A 24,325-nucleotide genomic window follows, 5' to 3' on the forward strand; every position below is an offset into this window, starting at 1 on the left:
CAAATGGCATATCATCCGGGATTTTTTGTGCCGGGAAAGTTGTAAATGTAACATTTTCCCACATATTTTTAGCTTTCACTGGTATCTGTAGGGGTTACCGTGTTTCTTCATGTTGCTGAAACAGTTCTACTCCAGTAAAGTAAATTGGAACCATTGTTCCTGATAGGCATTAGCAATGAGGGGCACCAGTTGACCTTTGACCTTTTTTTTTAGGTTGTCGTTTTTGCTAAATCAAACTTGTATAGCCAGCAGTATTGCAGCATCACTGATGCTTATGACTAGGGGTGATCCGAGTATCCGGCTGAAACGAGTATCCGGTACGGATAAAGCACGTTTGCCGAGTACAAGTATTATCCGAGTAATATGAGTCAATATCCGTGCTCGGATTGAATAAAACTCCTCAACTGGCCGCGCAGCGCTCTGTGATAATCACAGCGCCCCCCCCCCCCCCCCCCCCTACAAACCCGCTCGGCTCAATCACACACACACAGAACATGGAGAAATGCGCTCTCTCTCGCTCTCTCTCTCTCTCCCGCTCCCGCTCCCCGCTTTTGCTCTTACGCTTTTTTTTTTTACTGTCAGCTGCCCCCCCGCCCTCTCTCTCTCTGTGTCTCTCTCTTACTCATACACACACACACACACACACACACACACACACACACACACACACACACACACACACACACACCTTGTGTGGAAATAAAAAAAATAAAAATAAATAAAATAAAAAATAAACCACACTGATCATACAAAAATAAAAAGTTAAAAAAGAAAGTTATATTGAGTATGAAAACTCTTGTTCATTACATTTTACTTCATAATTGCGACCCATGTGTTGTATTCATTGCTGCAAAACGTTCTGTATATAGTTTGTTTGTTACCATGACAACACCATTGATCTGAATGCTGATTCTGTCATGTAAATAGTTTTCTAATCAGCAATAAATATAACAATTTTTTATCAACTCATATCAATTGCATGCTTAAATAACATACCGGTTAAAGCCCTGCCCATTTCAAGAGAACCAGACACACTTCCTGGTTAAATCTGACCACTTCCGGTTTAGGCCCCGCCCACTCCGAGTACGGATCCGGATACAGATAATTCATGTGGTAAACAGATACAGATACAGATACAGATAATGCTGTACTCGCTCATCCCTAGTCTCCAGTGTCTTCAAATGTTTTTTTAATCCTCTGTACTTGACGCTGAGACACATTGAAGGTGTCTGCCACATCAGCAGTGGATCTGGTCTTCAGCCTCTTGATAATCAAAACTTTAGTCTCAGGGTGAATCTTAGGCATGTTTGCAGATGTCTAGTTGCGGTTGATATGAAGGTCTAGTGTGCTGGGGTTGTTTTTATACACACCTGAGACCTAATTGATCCATTATTAGTCCCAGGTGAAGCTCATATGACAAGGCGACAACACGTCTTTGCAAAAATTAACTCAATGGGCTTTACCAAGCTGTGAATATTAGAATACTTTTTGACAGTTTTATTTTGCACTGAAACATTATTACAGAAGCTGTTGTGATTAAAATTAGCCATTTCTTTTAAAAATAAATCTTGATTAGAAATATATTTCAGCGGCACTTCAGGTCAATTTGTACACAAGCGACAAGACTTTTGTCAGGGACTGTACACTATGACCCCCCTATGACTTCCTAGATCACTATCAATGGTGTTGTTCTACAGCTGACCCTGTGTCCTGAAAAGATGTGAGAGGAAAATTTGCCTACTTTATTTACAGTCAAGAGTCATCATGAATTTGTTTTAAATCATGCAAAACACCTGCTGCTTCCACCTGTCACTCTGACACATGGAAACCCAAACATGCAAAAGCATTGTTATATTTGGACCTAGACCCAGTGAACAGCAGTCTGTTTGTTTGGAGATGCAAGAGAAGGACGATCACAAACAAACACTGCTGACAAGGTGGGGGTTCATTAATAACTTAATGATTTTCAGTTCTTTTTTTCTTTGAAATGGCTCAAGAGAGATGGCATTGTCGATGGGTTAGTCTACCAATTTCCGACTGAAATATCTTAACTATTAGATCTTGTGTCATAAAATGGTGTACTAACATTCATGGTCCAACTATTGGATTTACTGTTGCCAAATTCTTTTTTCTCTCAAGGCAAGGCGAGGCAGCTTCATTTGTATAGCACATTTCAGCAACAGGGCAATTCAAAGTGCTTTACACAAAAACAGTCAAAGAACAGTTAAAAAATAAAAACAGGTAAAACACAAGAATAAGAGTTACAGTAAAGCATAAGAAATTAAACATTAAAGAAATGAACAGTCATTTAAAGAAAGGCAACATCAAAAAGAAAAGTCTTCAGCCTTGATTTAAAAGAACTGAGAGTAGCAGCGGATCTGCAGCTTTCTGGGAGTTTATTCCAGATATGAGGAGCATAGAAACTGAAAGCTGCTTCACCCTGTTTAGTTCTGACTCTGGGGACAGAAAGCAGACCGGTCCCAGATGACATGAGAGGTCTGGGGGGGTCATAGTGTAGTAGCAGATCAGAAATGTATTTTGGCCCTAAACCGTTTAGTGATTTATAAACTAGCAAAAGTACTTTGAAATCAATTCTTTGAGGCACAATAAGCCAGTGTAAAGTAAGGTTTCCAGATTTCTCAGACAAAATCCGGGACATTTTCAGCTCAGAAGCGTATATACCTCCAAAACACGACATGTTTTTATTTTTGTAAAACTTAAAATTGGGACACTAGACCTAGAGCTGTTCTCATTAGGGGCTGAGCCGAAAGTCCAAATATTTCAAGATGAAAAGTCTTAGTATTTCAAGATAAAAAGTCTTATTATTTCAAGATAAAAAGTCTTAATATTTCATAATGTTGTGATGTTCACTGAACTACATTTATCTGACAGCTTTTGCTTTATTGCTTCAAGCTTGATTCTGCAACAGCTTGTTGAGTATTGAATACAATAAAAACTATTGAAGAAATTTTTTCCTTTAACAGTGATGCAGTATTAAACAAGATCGCTGCAGTCGGCAGAAACAAGCTACAATGTAAGTTAACAGGATAATTGTCCAGTTTGTATTTACGTTCATAAAAGTGCTCGTTTTGCTACTGACAGACTGAGATTAATATTCTCAGTGTCTGACAACATTATGGAAAGGATTTCGAAGGAGGTCGACCTTTCTGTTAAAGGTTTAGATCCTTTTTAAAACATAAAAGTCCGCACAATCTCGTTCGCTAAGCCCACCACTCCATGTAATGCATCGTAAAGTACGGCTTTCTACAACATCTCTGAGCTCTAAGCGTGTGGAGGGTGTTCGACTATCGGCTACGTTTGCTCAGGGTTTTCTTTCTTTCTCTCCAATTTCGGGTCTGTCAGTCACAGTGAAAACCAGGGACATTTCCGGGGACAGATCCAGCCGGGGAAAGGTCACCAAAACTGGGGATTGTCCCCGGAAACCGGGGACTTCTGGTCACCCTAGTGTAAAGACTTCAGAACTGGAGTGATGTGATCCAGTCTCTTGGTCTTAGTGAGGACCCGAGCAGCAGCGTTCTGAATCAGCTGCAGCTGTCTGATTGATATCTTAGGGAGACCTGTAAAGACCCCGATACAGTAGTCAAGTCTACTGAAGATAAAAGCATGGACAAGTTTTTCCAAATCCTGTTGACACATAAGTCCTTTAACCCTTGATATATTCTTAAGGTGATAGTAGGCTGACTTTGTAATTGTCTTAATGTGGCTGTTAAAAGATTTCTGGCTTTGTCGGTTGTTTTTAACATTGTCGTTTGAAGCCGAGCGCAGACTTTTAATCGTTCCTCTTATGCTCCAAAAACAACCACCTCAGTTTTTCCTTCATTTAATTTCAGAAAGTTCTGACACTTCCAGCCGTTAATTTGTACAATGCACTTAATCAGTTAAGTATAATTTGTTATAACTTTGGTTATCCCAATTTATTACAGGGGTCAAACAATCATGGGAAAACGTGATCAGTTGTTTGTGATGTTGCCCAACAGTTTATGAGCTCCAAATAATGGATTTCAAAATACTTTTTTTAGTTTATAAATCACAAAACGGTTTAGGTCCAAAATACCTTTCTGATCTGCTACTACACTATGACCCCCTATGACCTCCTAGATCACTATCAATGGTGTTGTTCTACAGCTGACCCTGTGTCCTGAAAAGATGTGAGAGGAAAATTTGCCTACTTTATTTATAGTCGAGAGTCATCATAAATTTGTTTTAAAACATGCAAAACACCTGCTGCTTCCACCTGTCACTCTGACACATGGAAACCCAAACATGCAAAAGCATTGTTATATTTGGACCTAGACCCAGTGAACAGCAGTCTGTTTGTTTGGAGATGCAAGAGAAGGACGATCACAAACAAACACTGCTGACAAGGTGGGTGTTCATTAATAACTTAATGATTTTCAGTTCTTTTTTTAAATTTGGGATGGCATTGTCGATCGGTTAGTCTACCAATTTGGCCCCGACTGAAATATATCAGTGATATATATTGATCTATTAGATCAATTGTCCTAAAATGGTGTACTAACATTCATGGTCCAACTATTGGATGTACTGTTGCCAAATTCTTTTTTCCCTCAAGATGATTTGTAATAACTTTGGTTATGCCAATTTATTACAGGGGTCTAGCAATCATGGGAAAATGTGATCAGTTGTTTGTGATGTTGCCCAACAGTTTATGAGCGCCAATGTAGCGGCCAAAAAAGGCATTTAGTCATTGGTTTTGTTTGCTGGCAAATTTTCAAAGGTTGTTTTATATCAGTTCCCTTTCTTCTTGTATTCTTCATTGTATATATCTTCTTATTTTTACTTTTTATATTGTTTACTTGAATGTTATGTTTGTCTGTGGACCTAATTGGTTAAAAATGTCTTGTCACCGTGGGATAGAGGGAAACGCAATTTCGATTTCTTTGTATGTTTTGACATGTGAAGAAATTGACAATAAAGCAGACTTTGAACTTCTTCTTATTCTCAGGCCTCCATCTATATACAGTGGGGTTTGAAAGTTTGGGCACCCAGGTAAAAATTTATAATAATGTGCATAAAGAAGGCATCAAACTACAGATTAGACATACGTATTATATGTCACAAAAAGTTAGATTTTATTTCCATCATTTAAACTTTCAAAATAACAGAAAACAAAAAAATGGGGTCTGCAAAAGTTTGGGCACCCTGCAGAGTTAATACTTTGTACTGCCCCCTTTGGCGAGTGTCACAGCTTGTAATTGCTTCTTGTAGCCAGCCAAGAGTCTTTCCATTCTTGTTTGAGGTATCTTCACCCATTCTTCCTACCAAAAGTCTTCCAGTTCTTTGAGATTTCTGGGCTTTCTGTCACACACTGCTCTTTTAAGGTCTATCCATAGATTTCACATTATGTTGAGTCAGGAGATTGTGAAGGCCATGGCAAAACCTTCAGTTTACGCCTCTTGATGTAATCCACCGTGGATTTGGAGGTGTGTTTCGGATCATTATCCATTTGAAGAAGCCATCCTCTCTTTAACTTCAGCTTTTTCACAGTAAAGAACGTTACATGGGTTCCATAAAACACACATGCATCCAAGTTATTTTGGGGCAATGTTGTTGTAAGAAATAATTCTGATGTAAAAGACTTTGGGTAACACTTTATTTGCAGGGGTGGGCAGAAGACTGATATGACACCATCATTATCAAGACATGACCCCTGTCATGAACATGAAGGAGTCATTGAGTGTTCATGAATGTTGTCATTAAGTGTCATTCGGGAAATTTTGACACTTTTAATGCAAAGTTAGCATTGGGATTTTTTTGGTACAAATATTTACTCACCATGTGGTGGATAGCCCTCTGAGATTTACTCGCCAAATGGAAACTTTACCCACATTTGGTGAGTGGCAATTGTTCATTTCGGACCATGCTAGGGCTTAGTGGGCCTTGTGCAAAAACATTTTTCCATTCTTATCCTAAATCTCACTTTCATCTGTGAGGTTTCCTCCTACAAGTCTGATTCACTTACCCTTCTTCACTAACCTTTCGTCAATTTCATCCTAATAAAATACCATCAATGCACATTTGTGAGATGTCATCATCCTAATCATCATTAGCATAATCATAGTCTGCACTTTACTAAATATTGCTATTTGTTCTGCTGTGTATGTGGGCAAGTTTCATTCACAAACATGTTACCCGACCCAGGACCCAGCAACTAAAGCTGTTTTTTTAGCTCAGCTTAAAAACTACTTGAACAATACAATTGTTTTTCTGCAATGCTAAACAAAAACAACAACCACTGCCAACAGTTCAAAGAATAAGTACATCCAATCCTTTTAATCCAAAACAAGCTGGTCCCCTCACAATCTTTTAAATTCTGGCCGAGTTTCCTCTTAAACAAAGATGAACAGTCCATCATTATGGATTTTGATCGCTCCTGCCATCTGTCCTGAAGCTGCCACATTGTATCTTTTTACACAGCCGAATAGCCTGAAGCCTAAGAAATTGAGTGACAGCTTTTTTCAGCCAATCCGTCTACTGGAACCTGAGTTATCCCTTATGGAATCCAATCAAGTCAAAGTGTTTAAAGAGGCGGGACCTGGGAAAGATTGACAGCTATTCCAACCAGTTAGAACCAAACATTATAAAACCAGCCTCCCTGTGTAGCCAATCATAAGACAAGTTGATTGATCCCAAACATGACCAGAAAATTTTAACCCTGTGATGGCTCCAGCTGTGTCAAAGCAAAAATATGGCCTTCTTATGTCATTTCCCCATTTCATCAATTTTTAATAACTTATTCCTATAAATTTATGCATGTAGTTATTTCAAGAATGTGTGTGAGTGATGTGGATGTGTTTTTTAATTTTTTCGTGTTTTTTAATTTGAGAAGTTTTGTATTTTGCACTTTTTGCGCTTTTTTTCTGAAAGGAAATGAGAAAAACGCACACGACATATCTGTAGAAATAAATTCATATAAAATCCATTTCGTTCCTAATCATTTTTTTCTGGATTTATTTTTGTTTTAAGTTGAGACATGTGGCTAGGGTACTATTTTTGTATGTAGCCCATGTAATATGCTTACAGCAGTGTTTTTTAATCATTTTACAGATGATTTACTTGGACGGAAATAGAAATTCTCTATTCTAACCTCTTTAGCTCTGTGTCAGTAAGGGCTAGTGTCACAATGCCCCTAGAAACAAGAAATTGAGAGTGTTAACTTCCCAATGACCTCAGGATCATCCCAGAGGGCCAAAGCATGTGGAAACTTCATCACTTTTTTGGGGGTAAAAATTTTTGCAAGAAAAGGATGGATTTTCAAGTGTTTCTATTAAGACATTAACTCCTAATAAATAATTACATTTTGTTCAGAACTTGATCTTTCATCATTAATCATTTTGTATTATAAATTATGCAATAATATTTATGTTATCAAGAAACATTAAAACGTATTATTATAATAAAACCATGTTTTCAGGGACTTTAAGACCTCTGCTTGTAAATCCCTTGTGACTAGAGTGGCACATGATCTCTCCAAAGAGGAGACACAGCTGCAATGGGAAAATTACATTCTAATAATGATCTTCTGTTTTTGCTTCTCTTTATAGTTGATTCTCATATGCTTAAAATCTTTTGTGTGACTTTTGTTTTATGTTCTGGACTAGATAAAGTACAAGGTCACAGTAAACTATCTCTCCCTGTACATTCTTTCTCTCCTGAGCAGTTGAGTTAACAAGATTTGTAACCTCTGGCTTAATGGTGTGCATAGCGGGAAGAAGCAGGGTGGCACCAGACTGTCTCCTGTGTTTAGATTGGCATCAGATCAGAAATGCTGAGTCATGTTGACAAAGGGGGGCTCCTTACGCTCTGGGATGTACAGTATATAACCCAGTTTTTTCTTATATCTTGTTGTTGCTGCTGTGCTGTGTGAAATTGTTATCCTTATACCTGCAGGTATAAATAAAATACAAAGACCAAAATTTAGTTTTAGTTCTCAACACTCCTATTTTTGTTTCACTCTTAAAAACACTTCTGCAACAGAAACTTTCATAACACAGCAAGGACCCTGGTCAAGAGATTATTTGATTTTATCAGTGAATTGTTTGAGCTAATACTACTAATACTTGTAGGAGCCATACAAGTGGGTTTCCTCCAAGCCACAGGGGGCAATGTATTGCATTGTTTTGTCAAGGCGAAGGCTGGCCTTGGGTAATTTAAGTTCCTCTATTGATGCAAACAGGTGGTGTTAATCTAAAAAGACAACAGTTTTTATCTGTGCTCGGATTATGTTGTGGTTTTTAGGACTTTATTTGAGTTAAGTGGACGTTGTAAGGCTACAGAAAATAAATGCCTTCAATTCAAACTACTGAAAAGGACTGGACATTGTTATTCTGAGTACACGTTAGAAACAATAATTGTTAGAAACAATAATCTAAATTAAGAACTAAGTATTGGTCATAGTCACTACACTACTAATAGCTAGTACTCAGATACATTCTGAGAGGTAAACAAACCAAATATATTTTCTTAGTAATGTTTCTACCTGTGAGACTGAAAGCTGTATTAAGCTTTCTTTTTGAATGATGCCCAACCTTTCAAGGAAGTGTTTAATTGATTTGTAGCATACTGCTAGTGCATATACACTTACTGGCATAAAGTGCCATATGTAAAATATTATCAGCACTCTTGTCTTGTTATAGAACAAAGAACTGTGTCAAGTTTTTCCTTGGAGTAATGAAACACTAAAGGAGAAGTGAGTTTAGAAATATATTAGACAAAGAATAAAGGGAAGGGCCACAATGATTCCAGTAAATAATTATAAGAAGTGACACACTTGTGTAATAGAACACAATAAATCAAATTGAGATTGTGAGAAAGGCCATCAATTTCTAGTGTACTTCTAGAGTACTCTGTACTCTGTGCGGTGTAAAGAAACCCGTTTGTTGAAAAAAAAATGTATCAAAGTCAGAGAAATACATAATTCAGAAACAGGAGATGGGGTCCAACACATGCATGCTATACAGTAATAATGACTTTATGAGATGTACAGTGCCAGTTCATGTCCATCCATTTAAGGCTGCATGTCCATACTTCTTCTCCGAGTTTTATTTGAAAAAAGGATTTTAAGTCATTGTCCACCTGGTCTAAAAAAAAAGCAAGTAAGTAGACCTTGAGTCAAGATTATTTGGTCAAAATACTTTTTACAAGAGCTGTAATTAACTCAATGTACTCTCTGATATTTCAATCCCTACTGTTGACAAAAGGTGGTCATGAATGGGCTTGCCAAGACACAATAATGTTAGCATGTACAAACTTATGAAGACCAAAATGTCTCCATTATGTTTTACAACTAACCTGAGATTGATTATGGTAGCCTACCATAATATGCATTGATGTTATCTTAATTTTGTCTTGTTTTGATGTAATCAGTACTCACACTGACCCTTTTATGTGTTTCACCAGTCATTGCTTTGTATGGTCCTTTGAACACACAAACCGACCTAAAAATTCTTTCATTTGCTGGGAGAGTTTCACTTTACTTTTCACCAACTTCTGGATTCTGACACAGTCTTTCTAATGTAAGTACAAATACTGACAAAGTAGAGCATGGCTGCATCATTTGAAAATATGGTTTTAAGACATCTCTTTTGTCTTTTCCAGCAAGTTGCTGTGGATGTGGTCCATAATGGGGGTGCCCGGGGGTTTGTTGTGGCTCCTCATTCTGAGTTTTTCAGAAGGCGTTTCAGGTAAACAGTCTTACATCTTGGGGTAAACATGTTACTTTTAAATACAGTCAAATACAATTATTCCCAGGTTGACATCTCTCTCTTCTAATATGTTCAATGAAAGACCACCATATAGGGTAGAACTTGGGGATGGGCATTCAACAGATTATACAAAATGTCTTCAAGGCATAAGCGGAAAACAATGTCATTTTATTATAATACATATTTACTGTGTAATTGTACTTTCCCTTTTGAAAAGACCAACAACCTTAATGTAAATAGATTTTTACTGTGGGTACTTTCAACGTTGCATGTTTCTATTCTGGTGATTAACTGAAGAGATTTCATTGTTACATTTACTTAAATATTAAGATGCCATTTTTATGACAGCACCATCACATAAAATGAAACATTCTAATTGTCTTAGAGCCAGGGTCGTGGCCATAAATTCTAACTTGCACAATCCTCAGTCAGATAAATCAGTGATTCCCAAATCCCCTGGGGGTCGCGAGCCAGAGAGGGGGGGGTCGCGAGTTGATTTCCAGAAATAAAATAAAAATTTAAAAACGATTAGAAATAGCATGTTAGCCATGATTTTAACACAAGATAAAACTAGTGGCTAAATTTAAAATAAAACCAAGCAACTAAATAAAAAGGGAACAGCTGTTTTGATTTTCTTTCTTTCCGAGTAGCGGTCTCCAACATTAACACTACAACTGCCGGGATTCCAAAAGTACTGGAACCGCTTCTAAACTCTATAATCTGTCAGGATAAATACCTAATTGCAATTTTAATGCAGGTACTGTGTTAGGATATCTTTAGAAAAACTAAATAACACCAAAATGTACAATTTATCGTGTTTAATTATACACTTGAGTTGCCCAGGTGCTTCAATAACTCATATCATGGCATAGTAAAACGTAATTATTCCATTCACATCTGAAAAATATGGTATGTAAACATGCAAATTACACCTAAAAGTATTTTCCTTGAACATTTATAACCTAATCTAACCCGTCACTGCCTCCGTGTTGGTGTCTGCTGTGGTGCGCATTGCTCCTCGGACCGCGTCCCCCCCACCCCGGGGTTCGGACCGCGCCCCGCTCCCTTTCCTCCTCTAAACTCGTGTCTCAGCTCCTCTGCCAGTTGCTGCCTGAACTTCCTCCAGACAATGTCCCTGCTGGTGCCCTCCTTGGAGAGGATGTGATGATTCCAGCCAGTTTGAGGATGTATGAAGTTGTATAAACACGTAGGCAGCCACCGGCCATCTAGCTCCGTGTACCGCTCCTTCCACAGAGCGAGCGCCCGACGCTGCCTTCTGGTCCAGAATGGAGTCCATCCACGCCGTACTCATGGTGGTAGCCTGCGGGCTTTACCTTCGCCCCATCGCTGATGCCCACAGTTGTTACTCCAGACCGATTAAAACCAACACCACGAAATACCGAATACTGTATGACCGAAATAGGTAAAAGGGATTTTATTTTTTTTGGCCTAGTGTGTAATGTATATAAAAACTATTTTAAATTAAAATATAGAGCTTTTTAACTTGCTGTGCTCCAAACATACTGCACATCCACCTCATTAGGTGAGATTAAGTTCAAATTAAAGTAATGAGTAAATTACTGTAGAATAATGTCATGGCTGTTGTGTTATTTTGTGTTGTCAATATGCTCATGTTTGGATACGCCTGTAGTGCGTGCGCGGTTGCGCGCAATGTTTATAGTGGGGGGGGGGCGGGGGTCGCGAGTCACTTGCACCATTACTTTGGGGGTCGCGGGCTGAAAGTTTTGGGAACCCCTGAGATAAACGATCAATGCGTCAGGAAGACTAAACTAACACATTCAACTCAACAACCCCTCTGCCCCTGACATTTGTCTGCTACTAGGGGATGGAGCGTGGGGATGACAGGTAAACAAGGGGCATTTGGGTCATTTTGCTAACAAGAGGGATGGCATATTCCCTCAAATTGCCTACTGGTTATAAAGAAAGTTAAGCCTTCTCTAAATACTGTAATGCTGATGGCAGTAAAGGCTGTAGTTGTCATGTGAGTTCACAGAGACTTTTCTTTCAGTTCAACCAGAACCCAACAGCAGAGCAGTTGAGGGGCAGGTCCATCTGGCCAATGGAGGAAACAGCTACTGTTCTGGCAGAGTAGAGATCTTCCTACGTGGACAGTGGGGGACGGTTTGTGACGATTCCTGGGACCTGATTGATGCTCAGGTGGTGTGTAGACAGCTGGGCTGTGGCAGGGCCATGTCAGCACCAAACAGTGCACGCTTTGGACAGGGCAGTGGACCCATCTGGTTGGATGATGTCACATGCACAGGTAGCGAATCAAAGCTCAGCGAGTGCAGCCACAATAGGGTTGGATCCCACAACTGTAATCACGATGAGGATGCTGGTGTGGTCTGCGAAGGTAAATACAAATGTGTACAACTAAAGGCAATGAAGTCTCACTGTGTAACATGCTGTCTATGGTGTACCATTTAGCAGATGAGCGGATTTTAGTAACCACTTGTTACAGAAATATGAAATATGTGCTTTATAGTTCTCTTTATTACTTACATGCTCTGTAGCCTAAAATAGCTGTTGTGTGTAGTTTTTCAAAGATAGCATTGTCTTCGAGAAGTCCATTTAACTAGAAAAACGGTCTATTCAGTAAGTTTTAATATTTGCTACAAACAATAGATATTGTTTTGTAGATGATAAGTCAAATGTACAGTAAAAGATAAGTTTGTATTAAAAACATGAATGAAGTTTTGTGCACAACAACATGATCTGTATATCCAGTAGACGTAGTCTTCACATTCAACAGGGGGACAGGCCTGCTTTGTTTTATTCACCCGCTGCTAGCTATATAGTTTAGAGAGTATTATAGAACCAAGACTAGGGTGGAACTCAGAAAAAAAAGTCATGATGACAAATCTGTCCGATACTTCAACATTACAAACAGCGCCATAGATTTATCATACACAGCACAGTTAAGCTACTGATATTTTAGAGCCATGGTCGTGGCCATAGATTCTAACTTGCACGATCCTCAGTCAGATAAACGAACAATGCGTCAGGAAGACTAAACTAACACATTCAACTCATCAACCCTTCTGCCCCTGACATTTGTTTGCTACTAGGGGATGGAGAGTGGGGATGACAGGTAAACAAGGGGCATTTGGGTCATTTTGCTAACAAGGGGATGGCATATTCCCTCAAATATCCTACTGGTTATAAAGAAAGTTAAGCTTTCCCTAATTACTGTACTGCTGATGGCAGTTAAAGGCTGTAGTTGTCATGTGAGTTCACAGAGACTTTTTTTTCAATTCAACCAGAACCCAACAGCACAGACGTTGAGGGGCCGGTCCATCTGGCCAATGGAGGAAACAGCTCCTGTTCTGGCAGAGTAGAGATCTTCCTACGTGGACAGTGGGGGACGGTTTGTGACGATTCCTGGGACCTGATTGATGCTCAGGTGGTGTGTAGACAGCTGGGCTGTGGCAGGGCCATGTCAGCACCACAAAGTGCACGCTTTGGACAGGGCAGTGGGCCCATCTGGTTGGATAATGTCAATTGCACAGGCAGCGAATCAAAGCTCAGCGAGTGCAGCCACAATGGGGTTGGATCCCACAACTGTAATCACACTGAGGATGCTGGTGTGGTCTGCGAAGGTAAATACAAATGTGTACAACTAAAGGCAATGAAGTCTCACTGTGTAACATGCTGTCTATGGTGTACCATTTAGCAGATGAGAGGATTTTAGTAACAACTTGTTACAGATATATAAAAAATGTGCTTTATAGTTCTCTTAATTACTTGCATGCTCTGTAGCCTAAAATAGCTGTTGTGTGTAGTTTTTCAAAGATAGCATCGTCTTCAAGAAGTCCATTTAACTAGAAAAACGCTCTACTCAGTAAGTTTTAATATTTGCTACACACAATACATATTGTTTTGTAGATGATAAGTCAAATGTACAGTAAAAGATAAGTTTGTATTAAAAACATGAATGAAGTTTTGTGCACAACAACAACATGATCTGTATATCCAGTAGACGTAGTCTTCACATTCAACAGGGGGACAGGCCTGCTTTGTTTTATTCACCCGCTGCTAGCTATATAGTTTAGAGAGTATTATAGAACCAAGACTAGGGTGGAACTCAGAAAAAAAGTCATGATTACAAATCTGTCCGCTACTTCAACATTACAAACAGCGCTATAGATTTATCATACACAGCAGAGTTAGGCTACTGATATTTTAGAGCCATGGTCGTGGCCATAGATTCTAACTTGCATAATCCTCAGTCAGATAAACGATCAATGCGTCAAGAAGACTAAACTAACACATTCAACTCAACAACCCTTCTGCCCCTGACATTTGTCTGCTACTAGGAGATGGAGAGTGGGGATGACAGGTAAACAAGGGGCATTTGGGTCATTTTGCTAACAAGGGGGATGGCATATTCCCTCAAATATCCTACTGGTTATAAAGAAAGTTAAGCTTTCCCCAATTACTGTACTGCTGATGGCAGTTAAAGGCTGTAGTTGTCATGTGAGTTCACAGAGACTTTTTTTTCAATTCAACCAGAACCCAACAGCACAGCCGTTGAGGGGCAGGTCCATCTGGCCAATGGAGGAAACAGCTCCTGTTCTGGCAGAGTAGAGATCTTCCTACGTGGACTGTGGGGGACGGTTTGTGACGATTCCTGGGACCTGACTGATGCTCAGGTGGTGTGTAGACAGCTGGGCTGTGGTAGGGCCATGTCAGCACCACAAAGTGCACGCTTTGGACAGGGCAGTGGGCCCATCTGGTTGGATGATGTCAATTGCACAGGCAGCGAATCAAAGCTCAGCGAGTGCAGCCACAATGGGGTTGGATCCCACAACTGTAATCACAATGAGGATGCTGGTGTGGTCTGCGAAGGTAAATACAAATGTGTACAACTAAAGGCAATGAAGTCTCACTGTGTAACATGCTGTCTATGGTGTACCACCACGGACAGAAAGCAGTGAGACAGGACAACATGTTGTTCTGTCTCCATTCAGCTGGATGATCAAGGGAACCGGGGGCTCCTACTGCTCCCTATTGGCGCATTATGGATTAACATGCCTTTATTTACCTTAATACTTTTAAATGATCAACCTATAACTTAAGGTAAATAAATATCAAAATCCATCTTAAAATCAAAACAATAAACTATTAATTGAAATAGTGAGGGTTAGGGTTACCTTTTCTGTATTGGGGGGCATCGTGTATAAACGTATTGTGATGATATAAAAAATCTAAAGTTTTTCAAACAATTAATCTGTTTCCCTAAAACATTCTCACTTCCATCTCATAAAATACAGACGCTTGTTCTGGTGTCTTTGGTGTTGTTATTGACGCTTGGTCATCTCCTTTAGCGCCATGTAACACGCTTGGTCTTCATCCTGTGGTGTTCAGAGTTTAACTTCCTTTAACAGATTAAACAGTTAATATAATGTATAGTATAACATATTAAATTTGCTGTGTGTGTGTGTGTGTGTCTGTGTGTGTGTGTGTGTGTGTGTGTGTGTGTGTGTGTGTGTCCCTACAGGGCTGAGTGCTGTCTCATCAGCTGCTGGTCGTCTGAAATGACAACCTGAAAAATTCTATCATGTTTAGATCTTTTTTGAATTACATACAAGAGTCAAAATATATTTTGTAGGTAACCAGAAATAATAATCTACAGATGGAGCAGGTCTAGACCACCAGGGCCCTCGGTCCAGTGGGTCTGCCTGCTTGTGTGCACGTTCATTACTCCTTGTTAAATAAGTCATTGGCTGTCATTGAATGTTCCAACTTTTAAAACCATGATCTGCGTTGATGTTCTCCAGAAACCTTCTTCCGTTGACATTGAGCTGTATATTTTGAGATGTAAAGTCATGTTTGAACTCATAAAGTTTCTTTGAACTTTCCAAACTAGTTCCTGTTTCAAAGAAAGTGATAAAAGTGAAGTTTGAGAAGAAGGGGGATGTGAATCTGACTGACCCTGTTGTGATGGCGGCCATGTTGGAGCAGGTACATCATGTTTTCTACTGTTTTACCTTCATGAAGAACCAATCTAATAAGATATGTGTCTCAGCTCCAACAGAAGCTGAGGGCCCAGGGGCTGGACCACAACATCAAGCTGAGCTGGCGGAAGCAGGCCGATGGAAAAGTCTTCCACAAGGAAGACCAGAAGACCAACAAGAGGAGGAGGAAGAGGGACGAGCTGTAATGTTGAGTTGTTGCATCTCTTTCTTTCCTCTAAGATGTGACGGAGCACAACAGAGCTGGAACTATCAGCCGATTCAGAGTCAGTTCTGGATTTTCCTTTTCAACCTGAACCCTAGTTTCCCATGCGCATGCTGCTCCATACACGCTAAAAAAAGTGATTATTTACTTGGAGTCTGGTGAAGATATGCTGCTCTATACATGCTAAAAGTAGTGATTATTTACATGGAGTCTGGTGGTTTGGTGACAGTGATTTCTGTTTTATGGTAAACTAAAAGGATCTTACTCTTTAACTTAATAGGGTCCATGTTGAGAACTACTGAAGTTACACTTTTGATCAATTAGTCGCAACTATTTTTATAATCAATTTATCTTTTTACAGCTTCTTAAACATGAAGACTAGATGCTTTTCTTGTTATATTTGATCATATCTTAATATATTATATGGAGATTAGATGCTTTTCTTGTTATATTTGATCATATCTTAATATATTATATGGAGATTAGATGCTTCTCTTGTTATATTTGATCATATCTTAATATATTAAATGGCAATAAGATGCTTTTCTTGTTATATTTGATCATTAAGTTGTGTGAATGCTGATAATTAATATCAAATCTGCAGCATTGTATATGTACAAAATCTGAATGTGGAACGTGCCTGTATCCTAGTTGCTAAAATTGACAAATTTGTGAAGGATATTGTTGAGTGAAAATGTGTAAAATATAGTTTAAGTTTGAAAACGTAGTAATTGCCAAAAATAGGTACGAAGATATAGTGCTTACAGGAGGATATTACTTGCACGTGGGATATTTTTCCATGAAGTGAGCATGAAGGGCACCGCTAAATTGGAAAATTAGTAGTGGGAAGAGAAGTAGTTAATTAACCAGACGAAAGGTAATGTATTTAAAAAGAAATACATGAAGGTGTAGCGTTGTGATATAGACGTATATATAGACGTGAACAGTAGTTTCTAAATTGGGCCATAGAAACAAAGGTAGTCTGAAAAATAAATAAAAATATCAAAAAAAGGGGGAATAATATGGCGGAGGCTAAGACGGAGGAGGAGGGTCGGTTAGAATCAGGACCGTATAAACCGTGGTAACGTTGAAACACGGCCGTGAGCACTCCAAAAGACCAGGATGTGCGCATTAAAACGAGCACAGGACATTTTAGATCCTGTAGTACAAAAAAGACCCAACAAATACTGAGAAGCCGTTGTTCTGTCCACTGTGGGACGGAATGCATAAATTACAGGATGATATAACTAAATTAGAGGACAACGCCAAAACCGTGGGTCTCATATTACGTGCCAAATTGAGAAATAAAATAATGAAGGTAGAAGATAAACATGCTGTTCTCCACGGTCTTTTAACATCAATTGTCTCAATGATAATTATATATTATAATTACATGTGTTGAATAATGAATGGATATCATTGACTCACATAGTTCTAAAGAGGAGATGGCCAAAAATAGGAAAAGATGACGTGAACATCAATATTTCATTAACATTTTTACTGTTTGCCTGCTTGTTTTAATTTAATGCTTGTTTGTTGTTCAATATTTGTTGTTAAATTTAAAAAAAACAGTATGATGGAAATGAAAAGGATGACTTTCTAATTACCTTTCAATACCAAGAGGACTTGGACATTTTTTTCAAACATTGTGTTGATGAACAAACTTAAAAATAAATGTCATGTTCCTTGAGAGGTAATGAGACCCAGACCAGTATGATTGTTATAGTTCTTGTCATTATTCTGATAACCCCCATGCACTCTACAAGAAGGGCCAGAGTCCTCCATCTGCTGAGGAGACTCAGGTCCTTTGGAGTGTGCAGGACTCTCCTCAGGACTTTCTATGACTCTGTGGTGGCCTCTGCCATCCTCTACGCTGTGGTCTGCTGGAGGGGGGGCAGCTCGGACCGGGACAGGAGTTTAGACTCAATAGACTGATCAGGAGAGCGAGCTCTGTCCTGGACTGTCCTCTGGACCCCATAGAGACAGTAGGGGAGAGGAGGATGTTAGCCAAGCTGACATCCATCACGGACAACACCTCTCACCCCCTACATGACACTGGGGGGTCCCTAAGCAGCTCCTTCAGCAGCAGATTGATACCCCCCCCCCCCCCCCCCCCCTGTGTGAGAAGGAGAGGTACCGCAGGTCTCTGTCAGACTCTACAACACCTGCACTACCTGATAATGTTGTAGTTTCTGTTCCTTTTTTTTCATTTACTACTCACACTCTCTGTATATCTTTATTATCTGTATTTATATTTTTTCATTACAAGTACTCACTTTTTCAATATTATTTATGGTCACAGGTAAATATAATTTATATTATGGCTTCCTACTTTTGCTTTAATACTTCAATTACATATTCAATTTAATTTTGTTTTGCTGCTGTAACAAGGAAATTTCCTCACTGTGGGATAAATAAAGTATCTAATCTAATTATTGTTGTTGTTATTATGGTTGTATATATGTTATTAAACTTATTTTCAGAATTATTGGTGTTATCATGTATATATTTATAGTATATATATTAGGGTGCATCAAAAAACACAATTCTTGAATTCTGATATGGCTGGGTGCTAAAAGTGTTCCAATATATGTAGAAACAACACATGCAAAAATATTTTTCCAATGCATGATGATTTAGGGGTGCCACCACACATCTGTTTTTGTTGGATAAAGTGGTAAACAGTGCTCAATGGTTGCCATGGAGATCTGAGGTAAACAACACTGCAGCTCAAGAAATTCAAGAATTCTGAGAAATGCCCAAGTTGCCCAAAGGGCAAACATACAACTTTTACTTTGATAACCCTATAGAACACGTTACTGTATAAAAGTTCACTGTACTCAACATTTCCAGGTCAACCTTTTGGCAATTAGACTAAACATTGCCCATTTTTTGAAATTTCACAAAAGTTCATGTGTTAGGTGGCACCCCTAAATCTCAATGGAATTCCTCAAAACTTTACAAAAGTCATTTTTATGTTAATTGGAACAAAATGCAATGCCAGCCAAATTTATATTTTGAAATTAAAATTTCCCATTCAAATTTGATGCACCCTAATATATATAAATATACACATATTATTATATATTATATTATATATTATATTATTAATATATATTATATAATATATATGATATATATTATAGTCTCATGATCGTTTAATTTTGATAACATTAAGAAAGTATCAGGTTACAATTGATTATGAAAAATACACATTCAAATATTCTTCTTTTTTATCATTTAATGCATTATTGAGGTATTTAATGTTTTGTGAAATGTGTCAATATTGTATTTCATAATTAGCAAAACCAAAGATTAAGTTAATTATGCTTAAATCGCTGCATTTCGCCACATCCATTAAGGTTTCTTGTCCCTCTTTGGACACCGTATTAAATGAGTTGGGTAGTGGCCGGTTGGAGACTGGGCGGGGTCACACGTTTAACCCCGCCCACATTGAGGTCTGCGGGTCTGCAGTCAGGGGTACATGCTGCATTCAGGTTGCAGTCTCCACTGGAGGCGTGGGTTCAAGTCCCACTTCTGACTACAATTGTTTTCACTTGGAACTAATGTCTGAGATTGATACTTTTTTACACAGAAAGGTTTGGACACAGTGCATGTGTTGTCAACACATGCAAAGTTACTGACTGTGATTTAACCGAGGTATTCGGTGAAAGTTATCTTTTGTTTTTTAAACTTTGGGTTGTGTACAAAACAGGAGAAAAGCGTTCTTTGTTGCATCCAGTTTGTTATGTATAACAGATGAAAAGTGCAAATTGACATCATTCCATCCAAAACGGGCAAGACGGGGTTGACATCATTACAGATAAACAGTCATCGTAGCTGTTTATCGGGATTTCCGTAAAATTTAACGAGATCAAACTGGGCCGTATAGTGGCGATTATACGAAAAGAAAGAAGTACTTCCACTCGTTGTTACCTGTCGTTGCTATGGGTAACAAGAGTTCAGTACAGTACAGTCCCATGTTTCCTTAGGGGCCCGTAGTGGATGAAATGGTAAAACATTTGGCCCTGGATGCATAGAATGCCTGCCATATTGAGCAACAAAATGTGGGTTTCCAGAAAAAAGGTTCTTTAACTCTATCCCCCTAACCTCTTTTTTTGTGTCTTGTTATGTCTCGGCAAGAAGTATTATGCTTTTGGGTCGTCTGTCCATCTCTACATCAGAATTTCTTTATTGATCCCTGAGGGGAAACTCTGGATAAGAGGGCTCCTTCAAGCCAGATTTGAACCAGCAACCTAATTCAATTCAATTTCAATTCAATTTATTTATAGTATCAAATCACAACAAGAGTTATCTCAAGATACTTTACAGATAGAGCAGGTCTAGACCACACTCCAGAATCCACAAGGACCCAACAGTTCCAGTTTTTTCCTCCAGAGCAAGCAACAGTGCGAGGAGTACCTAAGGATTTCAGCGTTACGCCTCTACAGTCCTCCGCTCTACCAACTGAGCTATCGAAGGGAGCTAGTCTTGCACACACACTTCCAATCAATTAATATGGAGATTATCACAATTATTTGTTGATTTTCTACTCTAAAGTGCAAGAAAGGAAGGTTTCACCAATCATTGAACCTCAGGTTAACAAGGAATAATCTCAGCAAGGTGATTGATGGATGATTCTAGTTACTTCATCAAGTTCAGCCCAAATCATACAGCTGTAAGAGACCACATTGGTTGGCTTCCAGCTGTGTAATATATGCAAATGGCAGTGGTGGGATTTGAACCCACGCCTCCAGAGAGACTGAAGCCTTAATCCAGCGCCTTAGACCACTCGGCCACACTACCTACACGAATAAACTCTCCACATTATGACATACACAGGGACCGTAACTAACGATATGCTTGTTAATGTCATTGGAAAAAAACCATCTCAAAGAAAAAGCCAATACTTTATTAAAAAATTTTATCACACTTTGTCATTTTTCTCTGGCATTGATTTTAGAATATTGTAACCAACATTAAGTAAGTAGGTTTAGGTCTGTGTGAACATGGGCTGAACATCTACCTGGACTGAATTTGTGAATGTATACATCTCATAATCTGAGGGTCGTTTGTTCAACCCTCACATGGGGCAGGTGTTTTGAAAACAAACAAAAAATGAAAATACACTGACTTTCAGGTGGTGGTCAGATGTGCCTTCATGAACAATATTGTATTATCTCATAGGTAATGGAGGCCACCCGTATCCACCAATGTATCTCTTAGCATTTATTTTCAGTCTTAATGCCCAGATGTGTTACAAGATTTGCAGTGAACGTTGTATTGTCCAGCAGAAAGGCAACAGGTGTGTTACTTTTTGACTATGATTTATAGTTTTGAAGCCATATACAACATTAACATTACATGTTTTACCCAGGTTTCTTCTTTTATTCAGTGATATTTCAATTTCCTTGCGGGAGTCATCCCAAAAGGATTAATAAAGATAAGTCTAAGTCTATCTCAGAAAAAAGTCCCAAAAATCTGAATATCTTCAGGGAATGTAGCTCAGTGGTAGAGCTCATGCTTTACATGTATGAGGACCTGGCATCTCCAGCAGGTATTATGGTAGAATCTTTAAAAGAGCTGCAGAAGATTTTACCTCCTGTGGTAATCTGACTGGTAGGGTTATAGAACGTAGTGGTAGACTAAGACCTCCTGTGAAGTATGCTCTCCCTTTTATACCTCAGATTATCAGACAGCACAACAAGCACTTTAAATATACATGTTTTACAGTTTCTATTTAAGTGTAGTTATGTAACATAGTGTAGTATATATATTGTATTATGCTCCAGTTTGTATGGGTGTTACGGCGAGTATGAGCACTGTAGTTTCTATTTTTATGGATGAAATAAACTTAACATGCCATTAAGTTTACTCTTCAGCAGGTGGAGACATTTCTCTTCAGACACTTGCAGCAACAGATGCTTTGTTAAACGTTAACAGACTAGAAATAGACTTAACTAGTTTTAGCTCATCTGCATTCCCCTCCAAGGAAGTCTTTAGAAAAAGACAAAAGACTTATGTGTTATGAAGAGAAACCAGAGTGAGTACAACCATCTGGTCGAGAGCAGCCAAAAAAACCATCGCGGTAAAACTGACTTGGTGTGCCGCTTTCCAAACTAAAATGATAAGAGGCAACTTGGTAGACTCCTTACTGATGTTTATATCTGCACTCACAATGCCCTTTTTTTAAACACCAGCCAATCACAAGTGTTACATGTGAATAATCAATGTGTGAGTAATCAGGAAGCTCACATAAAAGATAGTTGCAAGGTCTACCAAATGTTAAACTTTGCAACCCGTAAGTTGTTGGATCATTGGTTGCCACAGGTTCCTAGTGGCGCAGCGGAAGCGTGCTGGGCCCATAACCCAGAGGTCGATGGACGGATGGATGGATGCTGTATCAGCATGAAGTCTATTTCCATGTTTAACAAAGTGTCTGAAGTGAAATGTCTCCACCTGCTGAAGTGTAAACTTAATTGCATGACAAGTTTATTTTCATCCATAAATATGAAAACTGCAGTACTGATACCTGCTGTAACACCCATAAAAACTGGAGCATTACAAAATAAATATACAGCACTACAGTACAGGTATATAACAAACTGGAGTGTGATGTCATATACTACACTACAGTACAAGTAGATACATACAGTGAAACTGTAAAACATGTACATTTAAAGTGCTTGTTGGGGTGTCTGATAGCCTGAGGTATAAAAGACCACTGAGCTACATCCCCGGAAGATTTTCAGTTTTTTTTTGATTGTTTTCTGAGATATACTTAGACTTATCTTTATTAATCCTTTTGGGATGACTCCCGCAAGGAGATATAAATATCACTGAATAAAAGAAGAAACTGTGGTAAAACATGTAATGGGAATGTTGTATATGGCTTCAAAACCTATGGTATAAATTATAGTTGAAAGTAACACACTGCTGTTGCCTTTCTGCTGGACAATACAACGTTCACTGCAAATCTTGTAACACAAACTGAAAATAAATGCTGAGAGATGCATTGATGGAGACTGTTGGTATCCAGTAACTATGAGACAACACAAAATTGTTCATGAAAACAAATCCACAGTACGGTATTCTGTGATTTGCTACCATTCTCGTTGTCGGCAGGATTGGAACCTACGCGGGAAGACCCCATTGGACTGCTAGTCCATCGCCTTAACCACCCGGCCACAACTACCTGCAACTTAGTGCCAGACCTATTGGAACAAATGTTCATAAACTTTTCGATTGGTTATTAGTAGTTACCAGACACGGGCAAAGTGCAAATCGTAGTGCACTTCCTGTGTCTGTGGATCCTCGTGGAGGAAGCTTGATTGATTGATATGCTCCCTTATTTGTACCATAACAGAGATCTAATATTTTATCAAATTGGTTTGGGCGAGTAACCTTTCTGGCTAATCTTCACAAATAAAGCAAGTACCCACAAAACGAAAACTAATGCGATGGCTGGGAATCAAACCCAGGTGAATTGCTTGGAAGGCAGCTATGCTCTCCACTATACCACCATCACTGGGCAATGCAATGTTCACTGCAAATCTTGATACACATCTGGGCATTGAGACTGATTTTGCATTAATTACCATAAATGCAAGGAGATCACTACAACCCACAACACTGTGCTATTCAAATATGCACAAATCCTTTTCAATAGTTGAGTAAAGCAGGACATGGGTAAAGTGCACCGAGTTTTTAGACACTTGATAAGTTAATCATTCACGTTATGGCCTTTTAATACTCGCTGCATTGATTCATTTTCTCTTTCAGAATAAGAGCTTCTGCAGCTCTTTGACAGACTGGACAAGGAATACCTGCTGGAGATGCTGGGGATTGAACCCAGGTCCTCATACATGCAAAGCATGCGCTCTACCACTGAGCTACATCCCCGGAAAGTTTCCAACGTTTTTTTACTTTTTCTAAGATCGTTGAATAAGAGAAGAACGCTATCGGAAACTCGGTCAGTGGAGCCGTGAATAGACCCCATGACAATCTACGTGACCATGGCCTTTCAAGTCAGTGACAAATCCAAGCTGCATTTCCTTTTTACCAAAATTCAATTTCCAATTTTGGTAAAATGTTTTGCGTCAAAAGTTGTCTGTTGTTCAATATAATCAGACAGCTCAATCTGGCAGTGTTGCCATAAAAACACTACATGCCAAACAAACTACTTGAACATTGCCCTTCTAGTCACTGACTGATCACATTTCCTTGATGCAAAAGTGGTAATGCATTTTGTTTGTTTGTTTTATTTGATCCCCATTAGGACAATGCACTGTTCACTGCAAATCTTGCAACACATCTGGTCATTGAGACTGATTTTTGCATTAATTACCATGAACACAAGGAGATTGCCTTTTAATACT

General features: G+C 38.8%; 1 protein-coding gene, 2 non-coding genes and 1 pseudogene across 3 annotated transcripts in view; all 4 read right to left on the reverse strand.

The window, feature by feature from the left end:
- Positions 1-24,325, reverse strand: part of LOC116687659 (zinc finger protein 420-like) — a 114,491-nt gene that overhangs the window by 804 nt on the left and 89,362 nt on the right. The gene's annotated exons all lie outside the window — the stretch shown is intronic.
- trnal-aag (transfer RNA leucine (anticodon AAG)) lies at positions 20,672-20,753 on the reverse strand. Its single transcript has one exon. It is a non-coding gene; the product is annotated as a tRNA-Leu (tRNA).
- On the reverse strand, positions 21,874-21,994 carry LOC116688716 (uncharacterized; annotated as a pseudogene).
- Positions 23,778-23,849, reverse strand: trnaa-ugc (transfer RNA alanine (anticodon UGC)). Its single transcript has one exon. It is a non-coding gene; the product is annotated as a tRNA-Ala (tRNA).

Source organism: Etheostoma spectabile, chromosome 4 (assembly GCF_008692095.1).
Source record: "Etheostoma spectabile isolate EspeVRDwgs_2016 chromosome 4, UIUC_Espe_1.0, whole genome shotgun sequence".
Lineage (NCBI taxonomy): Eukaryota > Metazoa > Chordata > Actinopteri > Perciformes > Percidae > Etheostoma > Etheostoma spectabile.